At 54.7% G+C, this 23,962-nt stretch overlaps 1 long non-coding RNA gene across 2 annotated transcripts in view; it reads left to right on the top strand.

Moving 5' to 3' along the window:
* LOC306663292 overlaps positions 1-23,962 on the top strand; it is a 726,016-nt gene that overhangs the window by 360,536 nt on the left and 341,518 nt on the right. The window lies entirely within an intron of this gene.

Below are 23,962 nucleotides of genomic sequence, written 5' to 3'. Positions count from 1 at the left end.
ACACTTGACTGGTTTTTAATAAATGATTAAAGTAATATTCGTTGGGTGCCAGCAGCACCCCAGGCATCATCGTCTGTTGGGGTAACAGGAAATGGATGATCTTCTAGGGCAGGCACAGATACCATCCTTACAGAACTGAGGAGTTAGGCTCACATATTGCAGATTCTTTCATGTACAGATATGAAAACTGGCGACAAGTAGGTTCAAGTGGCTCGGCCAGCTGCCAGAACAGCCTAGGAACAGGGCAGTGTGCAAACCTGGCAGATTGTAAGGCCGGACCCTTAGCAGTTGCTCCCATCAAGGAGGGTTCCACTATACGAAGCCAAGAGCAGACCGACCCTCACGAGATGTGGGTCCACTCCCAGAAGACTCTAAAGTGTCACTCAAGGCAACAGTACTCACGTCTACACAAAAGACTGTGACAGCCAGATGGAGACACCAAATGAAATCACAGGACCAAGGTGACTTATAAATATAGACATGAAAAAACAAGCAGAATGCTGGCAAGCCAAACCCAGAGCAAATGAGATCCAGTAAGAACCGAAAAGAATTCTGCACAATGACAAGGAGGGAGTTATACCCAGAAGGCAGTGTGGTCGACATAGGAAAGGTCACTGTGTGAAAGCAATGACATCATTCTAACAGGGAGCTTCCCCAGTGAGATGGAGCCACTGTGAAAACCACTGCCTGGTGACAGACCCAGCGCTCCCCTCCAAGATCAGGAACAAGTCACGCAGGCCGGCTTCCACCTCTTCCACCTGACACTGCTCAGGACGTCCTGCTCATGCAGCGCTAAAGCAAATAGAAGCTTCCACAGCAGAGGGGAGAAGCAAGACCCCCTACATCTACAGATAACAGGGCCTCATATGCAGAAAGCCCAAAGAAGTCACTGGTTCACACGGTGAACAAATTACGGTGGGCAAAAAAACTTACAGAGTCCCACAGGCTATTTTTTTTTTAAATCCAATATTTAATTTGTATGGAACTGATTCTCAAATTCATTTGACCCTGAAGAGTCAAAACAATCTTAAAAAAAAAAAAAAAAAAAGCTAGAGGATTCACAGTTTCCTGATTTCAAAACTTACTACAAAGGGGTTGTCAGAAGTGTTACACTGACACAAGGACTGACCTGGGCATCAGTGTGGACGTGGGTGTGGAGATAACAGCACAGCTGTGTCCACTGATCTCTGACAAGGCCTCTCTGAAGAAGCACACCCTTCTCAAACATGGGAGGAGCCCCCTGGGTGAGCACCTGCCAAGGTGGACCCCTACCTCACACCACATACAAGAATAATCAAGATGCATCCCAGGCCTAAAGTAAGAGCCGGAAACTGTGAAACCCTTAGAGAAAACACAGCAGCAGATCCACAGGGTTCGTGGGTCTTAAACATGACAGCAAAGCCACAGCAACAAAGAAAGAGATAAAGTAGATTGCATCAAAATCAAGAAAATGGTGTCCAAAAAGGGCAATGCCAAAGAGGGCAGGACCACACAGCTCTTAGGGTCTAGTACTCACTAATATGTAAAGAAACTCTTCTAGCCCAGCAACAGAAAACAACCAATAAAAAAGGGGAAGAAATGATTTTTTGATTTCTAATTTTCCATATATGCATTTAATAAATTAAATACTATTCCTATAGTATCTCGTACACTTAGAGGATTCTGTATTTCCCCACCACTCTTGAAAATGATTTAAATAAGCATTATCCAAAGAAAATAAGCAAGGGACCAGCAAACGCATTTAAAAATTCACTATGTGATTAGTCACTAGGAAAATACAAATCAAAAACTAAATGAGGTATGGTTCCCACTACGGTGGCCATACAAGGGGAACAGAGGGAGTGGGGAGGGGGGTGGACACAATGACACAAGCCTGCAAGTGTAGCCGCAGAGGGGCTCAGGCAGGAAGATCACAGTTCAAGAGGCCTGCTGGGCTCCTTATTGAGACCCTGTCTCAAAATAAATGAAGAGGCGTGGGATGGAGATGAGTGGAGGGCACTTGCTCAGCATGCTCGAGGCCCTGGGTTCAATCAGAAAGGAAGGGGAGGGAAACACAAACAGCTCTGGTGATGCTGTGCGGTGCGGGGACACACCGTCTTCCAGGAGTGCACGGTCCAACCCTGTGGAGAGCCGCAGGTGCACAGGAAGGGCATCATAGAATGCCGGTAAGACCCCAGCCGCTCCACTCGCAGGTGCACGAGAAGAACGGAACACGTGTGCAAACAACACCGCAAGCGAATGTTCACACTCCTGTTCACCCAAGCCTAGAGGGCCGCCTCCCCATGCCATCACCTGGTGAACTCAAACACCATCGACAGCTGGACAAGCCGAGGGAGCAGGATGGATCTGCAGACCCACGAGGAGGATGGATTGCGACATGCTGCAGCTAGCATCAACCTGGCCAGTTTCCCAAGAGGAAAAAAGCAGCACACAAAGGCCATGAACTCATGATTCCATCAATACAGGACCCACCTGAGGGCAATCCTACGGACAGAAAAAGGTGCCAGGGTTCCAGGGCGAGAGTTGGCAAGGCAGGGGAGGCACTGTCAGGTCAGGGGTGTCCGACTGCAGTAGTAAGAGGTGCCAGGGTGCCAGGGGAGGGGGAGTGGGCACGGCAGGGGAGGCACCGTCGGGTCGGGTGGTAAGAGGTTCTGGGTTTGAATTGACCTTCTCTTCTGTCCTCTACACTTTAAAACATTGCAATGATCAGCTTACATCTCAGGTGTATTTTATCACAATAGAAATCAACATGCTCTAGGAACAAAAATCCTGCCCCATCACATGGGCTGGGCCAATAATAAAGGAATGAATTAAAGAGAAGGGTCATAATTCAGCCTGTGCCAGATCAGCGTAACACCCAACTGTGTCGGACCCCCCACCCCACACATCCTCTACAAGGAGACCAGTCCCTGCTCTGCATGCACTGGCCCGGGGCAGGCAGACAGGAAAGCCTGCGTTCATACAAAGAAGCCAATCTGTGCCCTCCTGCGATGCACGTAATTATCCCAACAGGGAGCAGTCCCCGTACCCCTGGGCACGCCGCATCCTCCTCTCCTGAGAGCTCCAGGGATGAGCAGGTGGCTCAGGACGGAGAAGCTCTTGCGTAAGGCTGTCCGCGGGGTCCCCTGCATTTCCCATCTGGGGCACGGTGAGCCATCCTTTTTCTCCTCTGGGAAAGCCAGCGTGCGTTTTCAGGGCAGGGAACTCTGACTGAGGACCTCAGATGTCCTCAGATATGTGCTGAGCAGAGCAGGGCACGTGGCCCCACGGACGTGGAGTTCCCAGAGCTGGGCACGGCCAGTGCCTTGGCTGACCTGCCCTTGCAGTGTATCCGTGAGCACGCCCAGGTCCCAAGGCTGGCCCACTTCCTTCATGTCCCCGCAGCAAGTGAAGGCTGCTGCCAGCTCCCCTTCCTAGGTCGCTTGGGCTTGCTTCTCTCTCCTGGTGGATGAGGGAGCTGGGTCCTGGCCTTCATGGTAAGTCCAGCGTGGGCTGAGGACACCAATCCACTGAAGTGCCCTCCCGCCTCCTCCCCCGTGACTGGGGTGTGTGACGGCCACCCACACGCTGGGGGCAGATGTGGATGCACAGTTAGCTCAGGTCAGCTAGGAACCTGGCTCTTCCACAGGTCACTGTGCCCTTGCTCTTTGGTGACATGGCACAGAACCAGGGCAGCGGCGAAGCTGCAGAGTGGGGATCGCTCCCTGAACCGCTGGTGGCACGACCATACCCGGCAGCGGGTTCACCGTGACATGATCGGGCGTGTGCAGGACACGCCTCACCCTCCAGTCCCCAGGGCCTCCTCTCACCTGCTCCCCTGTCTGTCTGGGGCTGTGTGCTCCCAGGTGTGCAGAGCCTCCTGTCAATTTCAGCCTGAGTCCTTCCGTCCCCTCCTCCCCTCCCTCACGCCCCTTCCTCTCCTCCTCTGAGCTCCCTTGTGTTCATGGGACCTCTCTGCGCCCTTCTTTCTGTCTTGCTTCCACACATGAGAGAACACCTGGACCCTGCCTCTCGGAGCCTGGCTTATTCCTGTAGCCCCATGTTCTCCAGGGCTGCTGTGACGCTTTGTGCCACCTTGGCAGGAGTGCCCTCTTCCTCTGCTGGGGGTGTGGACTTCGTACTGAGGAGCTGGATGCCTTGTGCTAGCTTCAGCTTCACTGAGCAGCTCAGGGCTGTGGATGCCTCTGGACATTCCTAGAAACTGCCCAGAGCATCAGCAAGTTCTGCTTGGCCTCCAGGAGTCTGCAAAACTGTTCCATCAGGAGCACCCCATGGTGTCCATCTCCTGGTGACATTTATGCCTTTGCATATTGTCAACTGTGAGTCAGTTGGTTGCTCTCTATCCACAGAAGGGACACTTCCTCCCACTGTGACAAGGCTGGTGTCAAAACAGCCTCCTGCTTTTGAGGTCATCCATGGTGACCCTTGTAAGGACCAGTCCCTGGGATTGTGGCTTGACTCAGTTGCAGAAAACTAGCCAGGTTCACCCCTTCTCCACCAAGTCCCAGTGATGAAGTCACCATGTTTGGGGTTCTCAATTGTCTCTGCTTGGAGGAGGTGGGGACATTTCCTCTAGACGCCCTCTCTGGGATCCAGCGCAGCCCTGGCTGGCCCTCTGCAGGGCAGACACTGTCTCAGCACACTGGAGCGCTCAGCTGCTCTCTAAGAGTCTCCAAGGTGAATTCTGGCAAATGCCTGGAGCTCTCTGAGTCCCGTTCCTACGTGTGCCCAAGGACGGAATGCTGTATGTATTTTAACTTATTGACCGATGCTCACTGTCTGTGCGTGCTTTTGTGGCACCTGTGAGGCTATGAGGCATGTGTGTACTGGGTGGACCTCACTGAGGGTGACCAGGGCAGCATCACTGTGGCCTCTGCTGTGTCCCCATGGGAGTCCCTTCACACTGTCTCTTCTGTGAGGGACACAAGGCATGTGGCCACTACCCTCACCTGCTCAACACAAAACACCAGAAACTGATCCTCCTGCCAAGCACCAATGGTGCCATGGATGGCACTTTCCTCCCCTCGCCCTCCAGCACCCTCTCTGCAGCCTCTGGTGACCAGCACCCTGCTGTCCCCTCCCAGGACGCACCTGTAGTATGCATATCCCTGAGTTCCCAGTTCAAACACTCGGTGAACACGCCTGCTCCTGCCTCTCTGCTGGATCATGCCCAGGCGGAGGGCCGGTAAGTTCCCCTCTGGGAGCCTGAGACTGCAGGTGGTGACCGTTAGAGCAGGCTGTTCCAGTCCAGGTGAACCTGATCATCATCAATGGACTCTTCTTCTCAGGTTCAGGCTGCGAGAAATTCAAGTTCTGCAAATAAACCCGGAGGTTTCCTGGGCTGTCTGATTGTGTGTGCCACTCTTGACAAGGGATGCCGACCACAGGGAGGCCATGCATGGGTGAGGGGCAGGACAGCAGCTGCATGGGACATCCCTGTACCTTCCACTCGATTTTCCTGTGAATCTCAAATTTCTCTTAAAAATAAAGTCCATTAAGAAGTATTGGAATTCTATGGTCTGAGGTCCCCCAACTTCACCTGTTGAAAACTTAGTCCCCAGTGCAACAGGGATAGGACACCTTCCAGAGGTGGCGGGGTCCTGAGGCCTTGGCCCTGTCGACGGATTGATTGTGCATTGCTGGGGCGAGGACGGTCACCAGGGAGTGGGCTCCTGACACAGGACGAGCCTCTTACTTCTCTCTCCGGCCTGCTTGCTCGACCTTCCTCCCAGGCTGACAGCCAGAGGCAGGCCCCGACCTTGGACTCCCCAGCAGCCCCAACCTCGGACTCCCCAGCAGCCCCCCCACCTTGGACTCCCCAGCAGGCCTCAACCTCAGACTCCCCAGCAGCCCCCAACCTTGGACTCCCCGCTGCCCCCGACCTTGGACTCCCCAGCAGGCCCTGACCTCAGACTCCCCTGCAGCCCCCAACCTCGGACTCCCGCCCCAGAGCTGTAGGAAATGAATCTCTATTCCAGGCTCTCAACCGCCCCCCACACACCACTCCTGGACTCCACAGGGGAATCTGGCCCAGGAGACATGGCGGGAGATGCAGCTCTGAAGCCCATGTGCTGGCACTCCTCTGGCCCTCAGCAGCGCACCCCTGGGAGGTGGCAGGAGCCCGCTTTGGGAAGGTCAAGCCTCCGGGCAGCCAGCATGGCAGGGCTGCAGCGCCAGGCGCAGGAGAGCTGGCAGCCAAGCTGGAGCCCGTGGGGAGGCGGGGAGGACCCGGCTGCGCTGCATCTGCACTGGGGATGCTGCGTGGGAATTGCTGCGCGGCCCATGTGCTCGGAGCTCAGGTTCCAGCGAAGGGACGGTAAAGCGCCGCACCCCAAGGACACACCGAGTAGCGGAAGTGGCGAGCAGCTGCGATTTTGCGGATCGGAGGCGCTAGTCCCCGCTCTGTGTCTCCTGGGCCAGGGCACATCAGCGGGGCCGTGAGTGTTCTCCCACACACTGCCCTGGTGGTGAAGCCAGGTAACCAAGCTGCTGGTTAGCTAGCCAGTGTCATGGCACTGTGCATCCCTGATAGAGGAGGTTTGATTCACCAATCATGCCCCAGTCAACTGGAAAGAAGGACCTAGCATGGAAAAGCAGAAGTGTCCGCCCCCCTTTCTCTGATCCCGAAGCGACGTGGCTAACTTGCCTTCCCGTTTCACTCAATCACAGGTGCTCTGCACAGAGATGTCCCATATTTTACTTACTGGGAATAAAACGTCTCCCAGGACCAGTAAATGAATGCATCCAATCACACGGTCTGTCGACGCTTAGCCTGTGCTCCTCCGCTCAAGGCAAGGGAGGATGACAGTAAGGGACGGGCCACGGAGTGGGTCTGGGAGTCGGGAGCTACTCCTGCCCTGCCTAGCACCAGGGCAGGGAAGCCTGAGACGGTTACTGCACCTGCTCCCGATCTGTGCACCTCGACCACAGATCGAGCCTGAGACCCCTTCGGGACCGCTGACCCGAGTGAGTGCCTGGGCATGAGAGGATGCTGGGTTGGGAGCTTCCACTATGACGCGAAACACCAGGCTCCCTGGGGAACAGGCTCTGCTCCCTCTTCCCCTCCCCAGACTCCAACGCAGAGCTGGAATCCAAGCTCTCTGGAGGGGAATCATGGGAGCCTCAGCAGAAGGCACGAGCCAAAGAGCAGAGCGAGGGGAGCTTCCAAGCCCAGGCTCGGCCACCCGGGTCCCAAGCTCATCTGAACCTGGCTGGTTGATCTGTTTCCTCTCGCCCTGTGATTTTCACAAAGCAAGTAAAGTCAGGGAATCTTCCCGCAGAGGCTGCCAACATGGTCACAGGTATAAGTGAGAGCGTTTTAAAAGCTACACATAGAGGAGAAAACGAGAAGCAGAGAGCCCCTTAAGTCTGCATCCCAAGCAGGTCATCACTGCCCTCGACCAGCCTGAGAGCTCCTGAGCTGCAATCCAGCCAGGAACGTTGACTTAAAGCCGTATTGCTGCAGGGTCAACAGGCGTTCTGGGACTTCAAAGAATGTAAAAAGGCCGTGTCCTTGTGGTCAAACAACACATGATCTGAAAGACGCAAGCCGTGGTGGAATCAGGACGATGGGCAGCGTGTGCTCAGTGTTGTAGACGGACAGGAACTACCCACAGAATATGGAAAAACAATTTCTGGCAGCAGCCAGGAAGATGAAGCGTTAGATCAGAGCATGCAGAATGGATTTTTTTTAAATATTTTTTTAGTTGTCAATAGGCCTTTATTTATTTATATGCAGTTCTGAGAATCAAACCCAGTGCCTCACACAAGCTAGGCAAGCGTTCTACCACTGAACTACAACCCCAGCCCAGAATGGGTGTTTTAACAAGTAAATGTGATTGAAAATTAACTTTGGAGCAGGAGATCTGCCAGCCAAGACATGCACTTGAAATGAGAACATTAGCCCCTGATCAGATTGACAGGAGCACAAGATGCATTCAGCAACTTACCACAGAAAGGACAAAAAGCATATTTAGTTGGGCTAACTAGGCCCACGTTCTTCAATCCCTGCTGTGTGCTGAGCTCCAGGGAGGCGGCAGGGCCCTTGACATGTGCCCGTGAATGACGGTCTCCCAGGCAGGAGACACCGAGCAGGGGGGGCTGCAAAGCCAGCGATGGACGTGATGTCCAGAGGAAGAAGAGCAGAACACACGGAACCTACAGATGCAAAGCAAGGAGTGGGCCTCAGGCGTTAGCCAGGGGAGGAAAGCGGCCCTGAGCACAGGAGCCGTGCCACGGGGCTTGCCCCGGCAGACCCATGTAGTCGTGCTAAGCTGACAGTGTCCGGAAGGGCTGTGGGAGAGGGGACTGCGGAGAGGAGGCCGTGACACCAATCCTTTAAGACTCAGAAACACGTGAGCAGGGCCGCACCTGCTGCCTCCCCTGTTCTACCACTGCCAGACACAGAAGGGGGGTTGGAACCAGGCACTCCTTGAGCGCCTCCGCCTGCGAGTTCTGCGTCAGACTTTCTGGCCCCTGGATGGCTGTGCGTTGTCTTGCCAACCCCAAAGGCTGGTGGGTTGGAGGTCCATCCTACGTCCCAGATAAGGAAAAAGAAGGGGTGGAGAGATTGGAGAGGCAGAGGTCTCGGGCTGCCTGATAAGCACAGATTCCCATTTCACTTCAGATGAGCACGCATTGCTTCTCCGTGTCAGTACCACCCGGTAACAAGGCCCAAAATATCACACAAGGTGCGCTCTCCACAACAGCAAACCTGCCTGTTTTCTGAAATTCGGATTTGACCCATGGTCCGCTATTTTCGTGTTCTGCACCTAACACCCCCCTTGGCTCTGCGGTCGGGAGCGGCCACACGCCCTTCGAGGACGCTGCGCTCGGAGCAGACCTCTGTGGCACAGCCTGGACAGCCACCCGGCCCACACCCACTCTCCTTCTCCCAGGAAAGGCAGCATCGCCGCCAGGACTCACCTGAGCTCTCTCAGGAGAGCGTTCCCCATCTCCCCCTGCGCTTCTCTCCACTGGGGCAGGCTTGACCCGGGCAACGCCCGCGAAGTGTGCAGGTCCTCGTGGCTCTGACCACTGGCTTGAGCTCCTGCCAAGTGCTCGCGGCCGGGGCTGGGCAGGACAGAGTGAGCAGGAATGGCCCTGAAGGGAGGGGAAGACAGTGTGCGTGTGCACACGCGTGTGAGGGAGAGATGGTGCACACGCACAGCGCACGGGGCGTGGGCAAAGCAGGGCGAACAGCAGCAATGCTCATGCTCGGCTCTGGGCTTCAAGGAAATGCACTACCACAAAACCAGACAGGGCAGGTGTCTGCCTGCTCCTCAAAGGCCAGAGCTCAAGACTCCCGGTGCTGTTCCTTGCCAGCTCACAGAGAGAAAGCATCTTCTTAGGCAGAGGAAAAATGGAGTGTATTTTCGTGGCTCTGGCCGTGAGAGTCAAATGGCACATCAGGGCCCCTCCTCGGAGTCTGAGGCTTCCCAGGCCAGATGGAGAGAGAGGCGTGTGCCTGGGGCCCTGAGGCCTTCCGCAGAGGATGGAGGAGCAGCCGCCTTCCTTCTAGCTGTCACCTCCAGGCTGACAAGGCAGGACGAAGGACACAGGCCCTGCCAGCCTGCCTTCCGGCCTGGACTTCCTGCCCAGCCGCCCACTGGAGCCACAGTGCAAGCTGGTCCCGAAGATAATGCCAAGGCCCCACCGTCAGGGGCAGATTAGCCATCGGCCGCTGAGCCACTGCGGTCAGGGCCGAGCCAGGTCTTGCCGTGCCTCCCGCCTGGGCCTGGCGGGAGCTCTGCAGGTAGCCGCTCCCTGAGATTCCACCAAGGCAAATCGACTTGCAGGATTAGAAGCTGCAGCTGGTCTACTTCGTCCCTTTTCCCCCGGTGGGAAACCAGAGCTGAGAGGTTCAGCTGCCAGCCACAGCAGAACGCAGGGTTCTGAGGACGTCGCCCACGGTTGTCGGCTTCGCAACGTTAACTTTCTGCAGTGGAGCCAGGGTTGCTGCGCACCTTGGGGCAGGCGCGCGGCTCACCTGGTCGTACCTGAGAGCCAGCACACCAGGCTCTGCTGCCCAAACTCTCTCCCCCCTGTGCCAGTGTCATCAAGGGCCCTGCCAGGGTGCAGATTCTGATTCTGTCTGCTGGGTCAGCGTCCTGCCTTGTGACGGGTGCCCAGGGATGCCACCCCTGCAGGCCCTGCAATCGCAAGTCACCTGGCCATGCTGCCACACCTGGCCAGCAGCAGCAGGTCTGAGGCCCCACCTCAGACCCGCGGGGACAGAAAGCCTGAGTGGAGTCTTGCTGCCCGCCAACACGTGAGGGCCACAGCCACAAGGCCTTCTTCCTCACCAAGCAACCATCAGCCCCAGGGTTCAGCGAGGCAGGACCCCCGGCCCTGCAGGACAGGCCTGCGGCAGCATGGAAGGCCTCCGGGCACGCGGCCTCTCCTCACACTAGCTGGAACTGGACGGGGGAAGGACGGCACTTCAATTCTGCTACTGACTGCTGAACAGCCGACTCTGCCATGAACCTCTGCACTTCTGCTTGGCCTCTGCCCGGGCCCTGTCCGCTGGCAGGTCGGGCCCACCTACCTGAAAGGCAGAATCACTCTCCACGTGCGGCAGGCAGCACCACCGTCTCACTCCAAGCAGCAGCGTCAGATTTTCAGTGAGATGCAAGCCTGGCTCACAAAATCACCGGAGGCTTGGTGCAGGACACTGGAAACTAAATCAGAGAAAACAAGGCCTCCAGAATCCTACCAAGATGAATCCCACTGACCACCACTTCATGAGCCATTTTGCTGTTGTCGAGACATGATATTCAATCATTTTATGGGGTCGAGTATGAAAATTCAAGGTGTATTCACTGTAGTGATTCAATCTGTGTGATTGGCACGTCCATCTCTCACATACTCCTCGCCTGCCTGTTAGACCCTCCAGAAACCACCCCTTCTGCTCCCCAAGTACTGTGCTGAGCACCTCTGCAGCCCTCTCTGCACCTGAGTACCTGGTGAGCACCTCCACAGCCCGCCGTGAGCACTGAGTACCTGGTGAGCACCTCCACACCTGCAGTGAGCACCTGAGGACTCTGCACCTCTGTGAGCACTGAGTACCTGGTGAGAACCTCTGCAGCCTGCAGTGAGCACTTGAGGACTCCGCACCTCTGTGAGCACCTGAGTACCTGGTGAGCACCTCAGCAGCCTGCTGTGAGCATCTGAGGACTCTGATTGCACCTCTGTGAGCACCTGAGTACCTGGTGAGCACCTCCACAACCTCTGTGAACACCTGAGCACTCTGCACCTCTGTGAGCACCTGAGTACTTGGTGAGCACCTCTGCAGCCTGCTGTGAGCACTCTGATTGCACCTCTGTGAGCACTGAGTACCTGGTGAGCACCTCCACAGCCTGCTGTGAGCACCTGAGGACTCTGCACCTCTGTGAGCACTTGCACAGGCATTTCCAAAGTGGAGCTCGTCTTTGCACATTCTTTCACACCCTTACAATGTTTTCAAAGACCCTGTTCCCCTGGATTATTGAGGTATGCTTAGTATACAAAGCATAACGGATGTGTACAATTTGAGCTGTATCTGCACATGCATTTTTGTTACCACAATCAAGATAATACACATAGCTTTCTTCTCTCATACTTTCCTTGTGTGTCTGTGTCCTTTTGCTTTTGGTGATTGTGGTAGGAACATTTGATGTGAGATCTACCCTCTTGACAGACTAAGTGAACGATGCCTTATTATCAACCTTGAGCACTGTGGGTAACAACTGGCAGGATGAACAGGCCCCCTGGGGGATGGGAGCAGACATTTGCAACACTGTGTCCAATAAGAGGTTAATTCCAAAATAGGTAAAGGCTCGAGCAACTCAGTAGTTCAATACAGAAACTAGCAAATAAACCCAACTCTAAAAATGGGCAGAGGACTGGAGCAGACATTCTCCAAGAAGTGGCATGACTGTCCAGCAGGTGTGTGCCAGGTGCTCCTCTTCACCAGTCACTGGGAAATGCAAATGGAGGACACTGTGCTAAGTGAACAAGCCAGGCACCCAAGGACTGTGTGCATGGTCCCCCTCAGGTGAATTTGAAGTCGACCTCAAGTGAGCCTGCAGTAGTGGTCCACGAGGCTGGGGAAGGCCAGGGCAGGCTCGGAGAGGGGACCAGGTGGCTGACACTCTGACTGGAGAAGCAAGCTTGTGTGGTCTGTTTTTGCACGAGAACATAGACAATGGTGATGTTTATATATTTCAAAATAGCTGCAAGAGAGGATTTTGAATTTCCTACCACAGAGAAATGAGAAATGTTGGCAATGATGGAGATGTGAATCACCCCAATTGGATCATACACATATTAAAATATCTCACTGTGCCCTGGAAACACATATAATTATTATGTGTCAATAAAAAATAAAGCATATAAAAGGGGAAAAGTCATAATGCCACATCTGTTAGGATGACTATTATAAAATGCATCTTAACTTCATGCCTGATCTAAGTTAAGCATCCCAGTGTACAATCATTCGACAAAAAAAAAAAAAAAACAGGTAGTTTTTCAGCATTTTCAGTTACCCATAAATCTTGACATGGTATCGTTGACAACGTTTAATATTTTTAATACTAGTCGGCAAATTCGCCCCCATGAAAAACTAGATATTTGTACCATAAATCAGCGTCAGCAGCTGCGCGCCAGAGGGGGCGCTCTGACCCAGCCACTTGGGCCGGCAGGGCAGGACCCAGCTTATGAGGCCCAGACAGACTCTGGGTCGGCACGTGCAGGTAACAGCACCAAAACCAGGTCCTTACCAACACAGGGCGAAGAATCAGACCCAAATGTGCCTCGGTTATTTCAGTTTCAAGGCATGTCCAGTAAAACGAGGATCAAACATTAGAAAATCTAACATCTCAAGAAATTAGAAATGTGTTTTTAATACCTAAATATTGCTTGAGGAATTTAAATTCCATTATGTTTATTATATGAAAGAAAGAAATCAGCTTGAGTTTGAAGAAGGGCGAAAGAAGGGCTGGCTTTCATCTCAGCCAAAGCACATTCTAGTGTGCGGGCCCTGCCGCCTGCGCGCTGCTGCCCTGGCCGCCAGGAAGGAAGCGTCCGCTGCTGGCGGTGCGCGCAACTGAACCCGGACGGGCGGCGCGTCCGCCGCTCGCTTCCGCGGCAGCCGGGCAGCCCGGGCTGGGCACGCAGAGGTCGGACCCCGGCCGCTGGCATCAGGACCTAGTGGCCTGTTTCCCCGCCTGGCGGGTGGGGCGGGCTGGTTTGACCCTGCGCACAGGCCGCAGCCTCCTCCTGTCCGTCACAACCCTAGGCCTTCCCCAGTCCCACGTGAGCACCTCCCCGCGGACACCCACCCACTTCCCCCCCAGTCGCCTGGGGCTGGGTGCGTCCCGTGCTTGGTTGATGAGCTCAGCGTGCTCTTCAATTCCTGTGGGCTTTGTTTTAATTCTGTGACACCAGAACCGCAACTTCTAAAGGTTCAGATGTTTACAGCCTAGTAGATGGGAAGTTAACCTGCTGGAAATTGGTGGTGTTTACTTACTTATCTATTTTGCATTTGGTTCCTCTTACTTGAGAGGTGTTTGCAGTAAATATTGAATCGCATTAAATTACCTTTGAATCCTAGTTTTTCAAAGTGTAATCCTAAATGGAGGTAAATACCACCATAATCCACTGCTCTGCCACCTAGATGCACCCACTTCTCAGAGTCACAAGTGGCCAAGGGGACTTGGCTCTGCAGGTCAGTGTGCAGGGTCCCGCCCCATCCTAGCCCTCTGCCTCCTTCCACCCCTGAGGAAGCTGCCTGCTCTTTAACACGCAGTGGCAAAACTTCCTCTTCCTTCTTTGAGCTTTGTTCTTACTGACATGCAATAAGGAAAGGGATCTCAAGGAAGCTGTGACTAGGACAGGGTCACCAGAGGCAGGTGTCCCTGAAGAGGGTGGGGGGTGGTCAGGGGAGTCCAACACTCTTCAGGAGGAATAGGTTCTGGCTTCTTCTCGAGCGCTGGGGTGACCACAGTTAACAAGAGAGTAAGATCTATTTCATAAAAGCTAGAATGAGGATTTCAAATGCCCTCACCCAAAAGAAGGATGGACGTGCGGGCCGTCCTGGTCTGGCCACTGCATGATGAATGCCCGCATCTGCTGGTTCCTAATGCTGGCGGTGCTGAGGCCCTCCAGTCGGGCCCTCGCCTGTAGTCCTCAAGGTCGCCAGTGGCTCTGTGTGCCACGCCAGCACTGAGCAGGCATCAGGGCAGGGTGACGCGCCCGCTGGAGAGGATCCCGTCGTGGTTCTATCCCACAGAGCTCAGAGCCAATTTCATAAGTCCAGGAAATGAGAGTGCCCGGTGGGAGCTCAGCCCCCGGGGCAGCAGGAGAATGACTCCTGCCCTGGCCAAGCACCAGAGACAGAGAAGGGTCTGACCAAGGCTGTGTGTGGTGCCCGTCTGGTGGTCCAGACGTGATCTGCTGGGATGACCTTGTGTGGAAAGGCTCCAGGGTGGGGGTCCAGCACTGACCAGGGGACAGAGACCCCCGCCCCCCAGTTCGGTCAGCATTCTCACTCACTGCAGTGACTCCTCAGGACCTCCCTCCTCAGCAGAGCTATCACACGGCTAACAGCCAGGTGGCTTTCGGCTTCCCCCTCCCCCCTCATTTCCCCAGCACTGAAGCGCCGTGTGGGTTTGTTCCCCGGGAGGCTCTGTGGGTGGAGGGGTCTCCACCGAGGCCAGTCTGATTCCCGCAAAGGTGCAGGGCAGACAGCTTGCTCACGTGTGTGCTTGCACTGGTGTGAGCGTGTGCCCAGGATCTTACATCTTTACATTGTCATTCTGCTCTGACTGCAGAAATTGGGGTGGGACAGGGACATCTCTGGGGGTCCTGGGGTCCAACGAGGACCTTGCAGTGCGAGGCCTGGGCTCCACCGCTGAGCCACATCCCAGCCCTAAGCAGGAGAGATCTTGTCAGAACTAGCTGCGGAGGCTTCTCCCTGGAGAGGCTTCCCTGAGCATTCCTGAGGAACCGCAGTGGTGTGGGAGGAGCTGCGTCCTGACGCCTCTCTGCCCCAGCCCCAGACCTCAGGCCCTGCGTGCTCCCGGGGTCCTCCCTGCCCTGCGCCGGTGGTGGTGCTGAACGCCTCCACCGTGGTCTCCCCCCACGCACACCTAGGAAAGTTCACTTACTCTAGAAGGGAAGAACCAAGGCTGCTCATAGGAAGGGCCGGAGAGTGTAACAACAGGGGTGCAACACGGGCTCCGCACGCTCGTCTCCCAGAACCCCTGCCGTGCACGGCCTTGCGCACCGCGGGTGAGCCCGCGAGCAGAGGAAGAGCGACATGGGCGAAGCTTGTCGCAGCGCAGGGCTGCCTGCTTCAGGTGGGAGGTCGATTTCTTACAATCAATGGCATTTCCCACTTAACATTTTTGCACCTTGGTTGACCTCAGGTAACTGTGCCACACATTGAAACCGTGTGCAAGAGGAGGCTGGGTACCGGAGATCAGGTCTTTAATAAGGTGAGCACATTGTGAAACGAGGGCCCTTAAGGGAACCCTAATCCAATACAGCGGAGCCTCATCGGAGGAGACTCCAGTGCAGGAGTGAGGGCCGCACATCCCGGAGGAGGCGCTGAGGCCAGCCACCTGCCTGTCAAGGAGGAAGCTCCGCCAGGAGCTGCGCCTGGATCCCGACTCTCCTGCAGGTGGTGGGAAGCTCGTTCCTGGCGAAGCCTCGGTGTGTGGATTTGGGCAGTTTTCCTCTTGCGCACTCGCAGATGCACACACTCCTGAGCTCCTCAAGCCTTCCGTGGCTTCCTAACTTTTACTTATGTGCCTTGTTCTTTCGGAACGTGAGCTGTGGCGTGGCCCAGTGATGTCCCTTTGGCACCTTTGCATCCCCAGTGGCAGAACGCGGCCCAAGAAGCTGCTAATGCACACGGAGGGTGCCTGGAGGGCTGTAGTCAGTGCCAAGATGAAGCCAGAATTAAGGACAGGTAGAAATAGGGGATCGGGTCAATTCGAGGAAACGAAGCCATGAAGCCATCTGCCTCTGGAAGTTGGAGACTGCCCCCGGAAGAATGGAATGTCAAGGATCTCCGGAGCCCATTGATCACCAAATTTACCTGCCTTTATCCAGGACTGCAAGCAAGGAGCTGCTAATTAATGCCCCCTGGCATTAATTAGCCTGCCTGAATCACCTTGGCCCTCCCCCTGCCCATGGCTTCTCACTTCATGCAAAACCAGGCCTAGTCACGTAGGCAGGAAGGAGAGATAAGGGAGGAGAGAACTGGAGAACAAAAGAGACTTTAACCTATAAAAGATGCAGGGTGAGCACACTTTTTGGGACTTTAGAACATCAGCCATGGCCCCCTTCTTCCTGCCGGGAGAAGTCTGTATTATTACCTTTAAATAAAACCTGCTTAATATGCCTGCCTTGGCTGCTTCTCTAGTGTTCAATCTTCAACATTAGAAGGAGCAGAACTCGTCACCGGTAAACAGCGGTATCACCACTACCAAGTGTCTGTCATTTGGAGTGAGGTTTAGAGGGAACAGCAGGATGGGGACAGGGAACTTGGCAGCCCCCAGCAGGCATGCCCAACTGGGCACAGTGCCCAGAGCTTTGAGAGCAGATGAGAAGACAGAGCCTCTGGACCAAGCAAGGGCTGGGAAACACACCTCTGCTGGCCAGTCCCCCCGGACTACTGTGTGTGCGGTGAGTGACCCGCAGGCCTGAGGACAAGCAGAGGCCTGGGCCTGCCCCCGGCAGAGTCGTCACGGGGTGGGCAGCTGAGCCCAGGTCTTGGTTCTTGTGTCCTGGTGAACGAAAATTTAAATTCAGGCTGGAAAAGTCATGCCAGAGAACTTTATCATGAGGGAAAGTGGAGAAAGGGTCAGCAGGGAACTCTCTGAGGAGAGAGGGTCATCTCTGAGCAGAGAAGGGGAACAGTGCCCCTTCCAGGCTTATGCTGTTTCATGTCCGTCCTGAGACCTGGGCTCGCCTAAGTGCTGGGCAGGGGTGTGACCCTAGCTGGTCCTTTGCAGAACTATCATGGTGCCCATCCCGACCTGGGGCTTCCTCTGCAAGTCAGTCCTATGTTGACACAGGTGCTGGGGTTAGAGACCAGGCACACCCTACCTAAGTGTGCTGCGCTACTGAGGAAATGTGCCTTTGCTATAGGTGGGGAGCCGATGGCCGTAAATCCCAGCTGACCTGTGTTGACATACTTCTTAACTGACTCCCTTTGTTCCTCCCTGTTTATTCCCAGGCTTAGCACACCTGTTATTCTTCTGTAAGTCACCTGATTCAGTCACCTTAAAATTAAAGACAGCCCGTGACTTTGCCACATTATGGGGTCACATTCCACCACCTACTACTAACTGCTGCCTAATGAATGGGAGGCCCTGGGAAGTGGGAGAAGGGCTCAGAGAGGTCGTGGAGGGGGAAGGCTCAGCAACGGGCGTCTTAGCCGAGTCAGGCGGACAGGGGTGAGGCCTTTCCAGGTAAGATGGAGGTGACTCAACTCGCCTGCTAATGCCGTTGATTTGCTGAGACAGTGAAAGGTCCAGTTGTGAGAAACGATCGTCGTCTGGAAGAGTCACAGGTAGGGTTAAAAGGATTTATGGATGGTTATGCATGCAAGGGTGCAAAGGAGGGAGACATGGGGAAGGGCGGAGGTCACCACTGGCACCAGGGTTCCAACGGAAAGACAGTCGCCAAGACTGGAGAGGAGGTGGGGCTACGGCTGGAGCAGGCCCAGGGTCAGCTCTCCGAACAGCCAGCTGGGCCCGTGGCAGCACTTCCACAGTGGGGCGGCTTTAACGGCAGAAATCGTCTTTCTCAGGTTCCAAGGCTAGAGGTGGAGGGTCCAAGTGCAGCTGTGGCCCGTGGTGAGGCCTCCTCATGACTTGCGGTCAGCGGCCCACCTGCCGGTCCTCATCGCCTTTCCTCTGCGTGGACAGTGAAGGCGGGACCTAGTGTCTTTCTCTCTTATAGGACAGCAGCCGCTGGGTTAGGGCATGGCCTTCACGCTGTCATTTAACAACACCTCACAAAGGCCCTGTAACCAAATAGTTCCACTGGGAGAGACCACCCAGTCCGCAGCACTGGAGAGGCAGATGACCGCTAGGCACGTTCGTGGTTAGCGTCTGAGCCCAGGCAACGCCATGGGAGGTGAGGTAGGCAAGGGCATGGCTTAGGAGTGCACAACCTCACCTGGCCTCAGTCTCCCACTCCGCGGCCACGAGACCCTGAGTGCCGCTCGCCCACCGCAGCTTCAGTGACCCCACCTACAAGGGGGACCGCGAGACTGGATAACACAGGGCAGACTGAGGGCACCAGACCACAACCACTGAGAAGCCGCCAGCCAGACTTTCACGCGGTCACTGCGGGCAGTAGGCCACCAGCCAGACCTTCCACGCGGTCACTGCGGGCAGTAGGCCGCCAGCCAGACCTTCCACACGGTCACTGTGTGCTCTGAGTAGCAGACCAGATCTAGACCTTTTATTTGTTGACATACGTAGACGATCAACACTTGACTGGTTTTTAATAAATGATTAAAGTAATATTCGTTGGGTGCCAGCAGCACCCCAGGCATCATCGTCTGTTGGGGTAACAGGAAATGGATGATCTTCTAGGGCAGGCACAGATACCATCCTTACAGAACTGAGGAGTTAGGCTCACATATTGCAGATTCTTTCATGTACAGATATGAAAACTGGCGACAAGTAGGTTCAAGTGGCTCGGCCAGCTGCCAGAACAGCCTAGGAACAGGGCAGTGTGCAAACCTGGCAGATTGTAAGGCCGGACCCTTAGCAGTTGCTCCCATCAAGGAGGGTTCCACTATACGAAGCCAAGAGCAGACCGACCCTCACGAGATGTGGGTCCACTCCCAGAAGACTCTAAAGTGTCACTCAAGGCAACAGTACTCACGTCTACACAAAAGACTGTGACAGCCAGATGGAGACACCAAATGAAATCACAGACCAAGGTGACTTATAAATATAGACATGAAAAAACAAGCAGAATGCTGGCAAGCCAAACCCAGAGCAAATGAGATCCAGTAAGAACCGAAAAGAATTCTGCACAATGACAAGGAGGGAGTTATACCCAGAAGGCAGTGTGGTCGACATAGGAAAGGTCACTGTGTGAAAGCAAATGACATCATTCTAACAGGGAGCTTCCCCAGTGAGATGGAGCCACTGTGAAAACCACTGCCTGGTGACAGACCCAGCGCTCCCCTCCAAGATCAGGAACAAGTCACGCAGGCCGGCTTCCACCTCTTCCACCTGACACTGCTCAGGACGTCCTGCTCATGCAGCGCTAAAGCAAATAGAAGCTTCCACAGCAGAGGGGGAGAAGCAAGACCCCCTACATCTACAGATAACAGGGCCTCATATGCAGAAAGCCCAAAGAAGTCACTGGTTCACACGGTGAACAAATTACGGTGGGCAAAAAAACTTAACAGAGTCCCACAGGCTATTTTTTTTTTAAATCCAATATTTAATTTGTATGGAACTGATTCTCAAATTCATTTGACCCTGAAGAGTCAAAACAATCTTAAAAAAAAAAAAAAAAAAAGCTAGAGGATTCACAGTTCCTGATTTCAAAACTTACTACAAAGGGGTTGTCAGAAGTGTTACACTGACACAAGGACTGACCTGGGCATCAGTGTGGACGTGGGTGTGGAGATAACAGCACAGCTGTGTCCACTGATCTCTGACAAGGCCTCTCTGAAGAAAGCACACCCTTCTCAAAACATGGGAGGAGCCCCCTGGGTGAGCACCTGCCAAAGGTGGACCCCTACCTCACACCACATACAAGAATAACTCAAGATGCATCCCAGGCCTAAAGTAAGAGCCGGAAACTGTGAAACCCTTAGAGAAAAACACAGCAGCAGATCCACAGGGTCGTGGGTCTTAAACATGACAGCAAAGCCACAGCAACAAAGAAAGAGATAAAGTAGATTGCATCAAAATCAAGAACTGGTGTCCAAAAAGGGCAATGCCAAAAGAGGGCAGACCACACAGCTCTTAGGGTCTAGTACTCACAATATGTAAAGAACTCTTCTAGCCCAGCAACAGAAAAACAAACCAATAAAAAAGGGGGAAATGATTTTTTGATTTCTAATTTTCCATATATGCATTTAATAAATTAAATACTATTCCTATAGTATCTCTTACACTTAGAGGATTCTGTATTTCCCCACCCATCTTGAAAATGATTTAAATAAGCATTTATCCAAAGAAAATAAGCAAGGGACCAGCAAACGCATTTAAAAATTCACTATGTGATTAGTCACTAGGAAAATACAAATCAAAACTAAATGAGGTATGGTTCCCACTACGGTGGCCATACAAGGGAACAGAGGGAGTGGGGAGGGGGGTGGACACAATGACACAAGCCTGCAAGTGTAGCCGCAGAGGGGCTCAGGCAGGAAGATCACAGTTCAAGGCCTGCTGGGCTCCTTATTGAGACCCTGTCTCAAAATAAAATGAAGAGGCGTGGGATGGAGATGAGTGGAGGGCACTTGCTCAGCATGCTCGAGGCCCTGGGTTCAATCAGAAAGGAAGGGAGGGAACACAAACAGCTCTGGTGATGCTGTGCGGTGCGGGGACACACCGTCTTCCAGGAGTGCACGGTCCAACCCTGTGGAGAGCCAGCAGGTGCACAGGAAGGGCATCATAGAATGCCGTAAGACCCAGCCGCTCCACTCGCAGGTGCACGAGAAGAACGGAACACGTGTGCAAACAACACCGCAAGCGAATGTTCACACTCCCTGTTCACCAAGCCAGAGGGACGCCTCCCCATGCCATCACCTGGTGAACTCAAACACCATCGACAGCTGGACAAGCCGAGGAGCAGGATGGATCTGCAGACCCACGAGGAGGATGGATTGCGACATGCTGCAGCATGCATCAACCTGGCCAGTTTCCCAAGAGGAAAAAGCAGCACACAAAGGCCATGAACTCATGATTCCATCAATACAGGACCCACCTGAGGCAAATCCATACGGACAGAAAAAAGGTGCCAGGGTTCCAGGGCGAGAGTTGGCAAGGCAGGGGAGGCACTGTCAGGTCAGGGTGTCCGACTGCAGTAGTAAGAGGTGCCAGGGTGCCAGGGAGGGGGAGTGGGCACGGCAGGGGAGGCACCGTCGGGTCGGTGGTAAGAGGTTCTGGGTTTGAATTGACCTTCTCTTCTGTCCTCTACACTTTAAAACATTGCAATGATCAGCTTACATCTCAGGTGTATTTTATCACAATAGAAATCAACATGCTCTAGGAACAAAAAATCCTGCCCCATCACATGGGCTGGGCCAATAATAAAAGGAATGAATTAAAGAGAAGGGTCTAATTCAGCCTGTGCCAGATCAGCGTAACACCCAACTGTGTCGGACCCCCCACCCCACACATCCTCTACAAGGAGACCAGTCCCTGCTCTGCATGCAATGGCCCGGGGCAGGCAGACAGGAAAGCCTGCGTTCATACAAAGAAGCCAATCTGTGCCCTCCTGCGATGCACGTAATTATCCCAACAGGGAGCAGTCCCCGTACCCCTGGGGCACGCCGCATCCTCCTCTCCTGAGAGCTCCAGGGATGAGCAGGTGGCTCAGGACGGAGAAGCTTTGCGTAAGGCTGTCCGCGGGGTCCCCTGCATTTCCCATCTGGGGCACGGTGAGCCATCCTTTTTCTCCTCTGGGAAAGCCAGCGTGCGTTTTCAGGGCAGGGAACTCTGACTGAGGACCTCAGATGTCCTCAGATATGTGCTGAGCAGAGCAGGGCACGTGGCCCCACGGACGTGGAGTTCCCAGAGCTGGGCACGGCCAGTGCCTTGGCTGACCTGCCCTTGCAGTGTATCCGTGAGCACGCCCAGGTCCCAAGGCTGGCCCACTTCCTTCATGTCCCCGCAGCAAGTGAAGGCTGCTGCCAGCTCCCCTTCCTAGGTCGCTTGGGCTTGCTTCTCTCTCCTGGTGGATGAGGGAGCTGGGTCCTGGCCTTCATGGTAAGTCCAGCGTGGGCTGAGGACACCAATCCACTGAAGTGCCCTCCCGCCTCCTCCCCCGTGACTGGGGTGTGTGACGGCCACCCACACGCTGGGGGCAGATGTGGATGCACAGTTAGCTCAGGTCAGCTAGGAACCTGGCTCTTCCACAGGTCACTGTGCCCTTGCTCTTTGGTGACATGGCACAGAACCAGGGCAGCGGTGAAGCTGCAGAGTGGGGATCGCTCCCTGAACCGCTGGTGGCACGACCATACCCGGCAGCGGGGTTCACCGTGACATGATCGGGCGTGTGCAGGACACGCCTCACCCTCCAGTCCCCAGGGCCTCCTCTCACCTGCTCCCCTGTCTGTCTGGGGCTGTGTGCTCCCAGGTGTGCAGAGCCTCCTGTCAATTTCAGCCTGAGTCCTTCCGTCCCCTCCTCCCCTCCCTCACGCCCCTTCCTCTCCTCCTCTGAGCTCCCTTGTGTTCATGGGACCTCTCTGCGCCCTTCTTTCTGTCTTGCTTCCACACATGAGAGAACACCTGGACCCTGCCTCTCGGAGCCTGGCTTATTCCTGTAGCCCCATGTTCTCCAGGGCTGCTGTGACGCTTTGTGCCACCTTGGCAGGAGTGCCCTCTTCCTCTGCTGGGGGTGTGGACTTCGTACTGAGGAGCTGGATGCCTTGTGCTAGCTTCAGCTTCACTGAGCAGCTCAGGGCTGTGGATGCCTCTGGACATTCCTAGAAACTGCCCAGAGCATCAGCAAGTTCTGCTTGGCCTCCAGGAGTCTGCAAAACTGTTCCATCAGGAGCACCCCATGGTGTCCATCTCCTGGTGACATTTATGCCTTTGCATATTGTCAACTGTGAGTCAGTTGGTTGCTCTCTATCCACAGAAGGGACACTTCCTCCCACTGTGACAAGGCTGGTGTCAAAACAGCCTCCTGCTTTTGAGGTCATCCATGGTGACCCTTGTAAGGACCAGTCCCTGGGATTGTGGCTTGACTCAGTTGCAGAAAACTAGCCAGGTTCACCCCTTCTCCACCAAGTCCCAGTGATGAAGTCACCATGTTCTGGGGTTCTCAATTGTCTCTGCCTTGGAGGAGGTGGGGACATTTCCTCTAGACGCCCTCTCTGGGATCCAGCGCAGCCCTGGCTGGCCCTCTGCAGGGCAGACACTGTCTCAGCACACTGGAGCGCTCAGCTGCTCTCTAAGAGTCTCCAAGGTGAATTCTGGCAAATGCCTGGAGCTCTCTGAGTCCCGTTCCTACGTGTGCCCAAGGACGGAATGCTGTATGTATTTTAACTTATTGACCGATGCTCACTGTCTGTGCGTGCTTTTGTGGCACCTGTGAGGCTATGAGGCATGTGTGTACTGGGTGGACCTCACTGAGGGTGACCAGGGCAGCATCACTGTGGCCTCTGCTGTGTCCCCATGGGAGTCCCTTCACACTGTCTCTTCTGTGAGGGACACAAGGCATGTGGCCACTACCCTCACCTGCTCAACACAAAACACCAGAAACTGATCCTCCTGCCAAGCACCAATGGTGCCATGGATGGCACTTTCCTCCCCTCGCCCTCCAGCACCCTCTCTGCAGCCTCTGGTGACCAGCACCCTGCTGTCCCCTCCCAGGACGCACCTGTAGTATGCATATCCCTGAGTTCCCAGTTCAAACACTCGGTGAACACGCCTGCTCCTGCCTCTCTGCTGGATCATGCCCAGGCGGAGGGCCGGTAAGTTCCCCTCTGGGAGCCTGAGACTGCAGGTGGTGACCGTTAGAGCAGGCTGTTCCAGTCCAGGTGAACCTGATCATCATCAATGGACTCTTCTTCTCAGGTTCAGGCTGCGAGAAATTCAAGTTCTGCAAATAAACCCGGAGGTTTCCTGGGCTGTCTGACACTGACCGTGGCAGTCTGGTGTCCCCGTGGGACTGGCTCACAGTCTGCTCAGAAGTGGCTGCCCCTTTCCCTCTGTGAAGGACGCAGAGGAAGGTCTGGGACCCTGCATGCTGCTGGCTGTCCCCAGAC

Source organism: Sciurus vulgaris (genome assembly GCF_902686455.1).
Source record: "Sciurus vulgaris genome assembly, chromosome: 6".
NCBI lineage: Eukaryota > Metazoa > Chordata > Mammalia > Rodentia > Sciuridae > Sciurus > Sciurus vulgaris.
The sequence above is the reverse complement of the archived record's forward strand: the minus strand, read 5'-3'. Positions and strand labels throughout refer to the sequence as shown.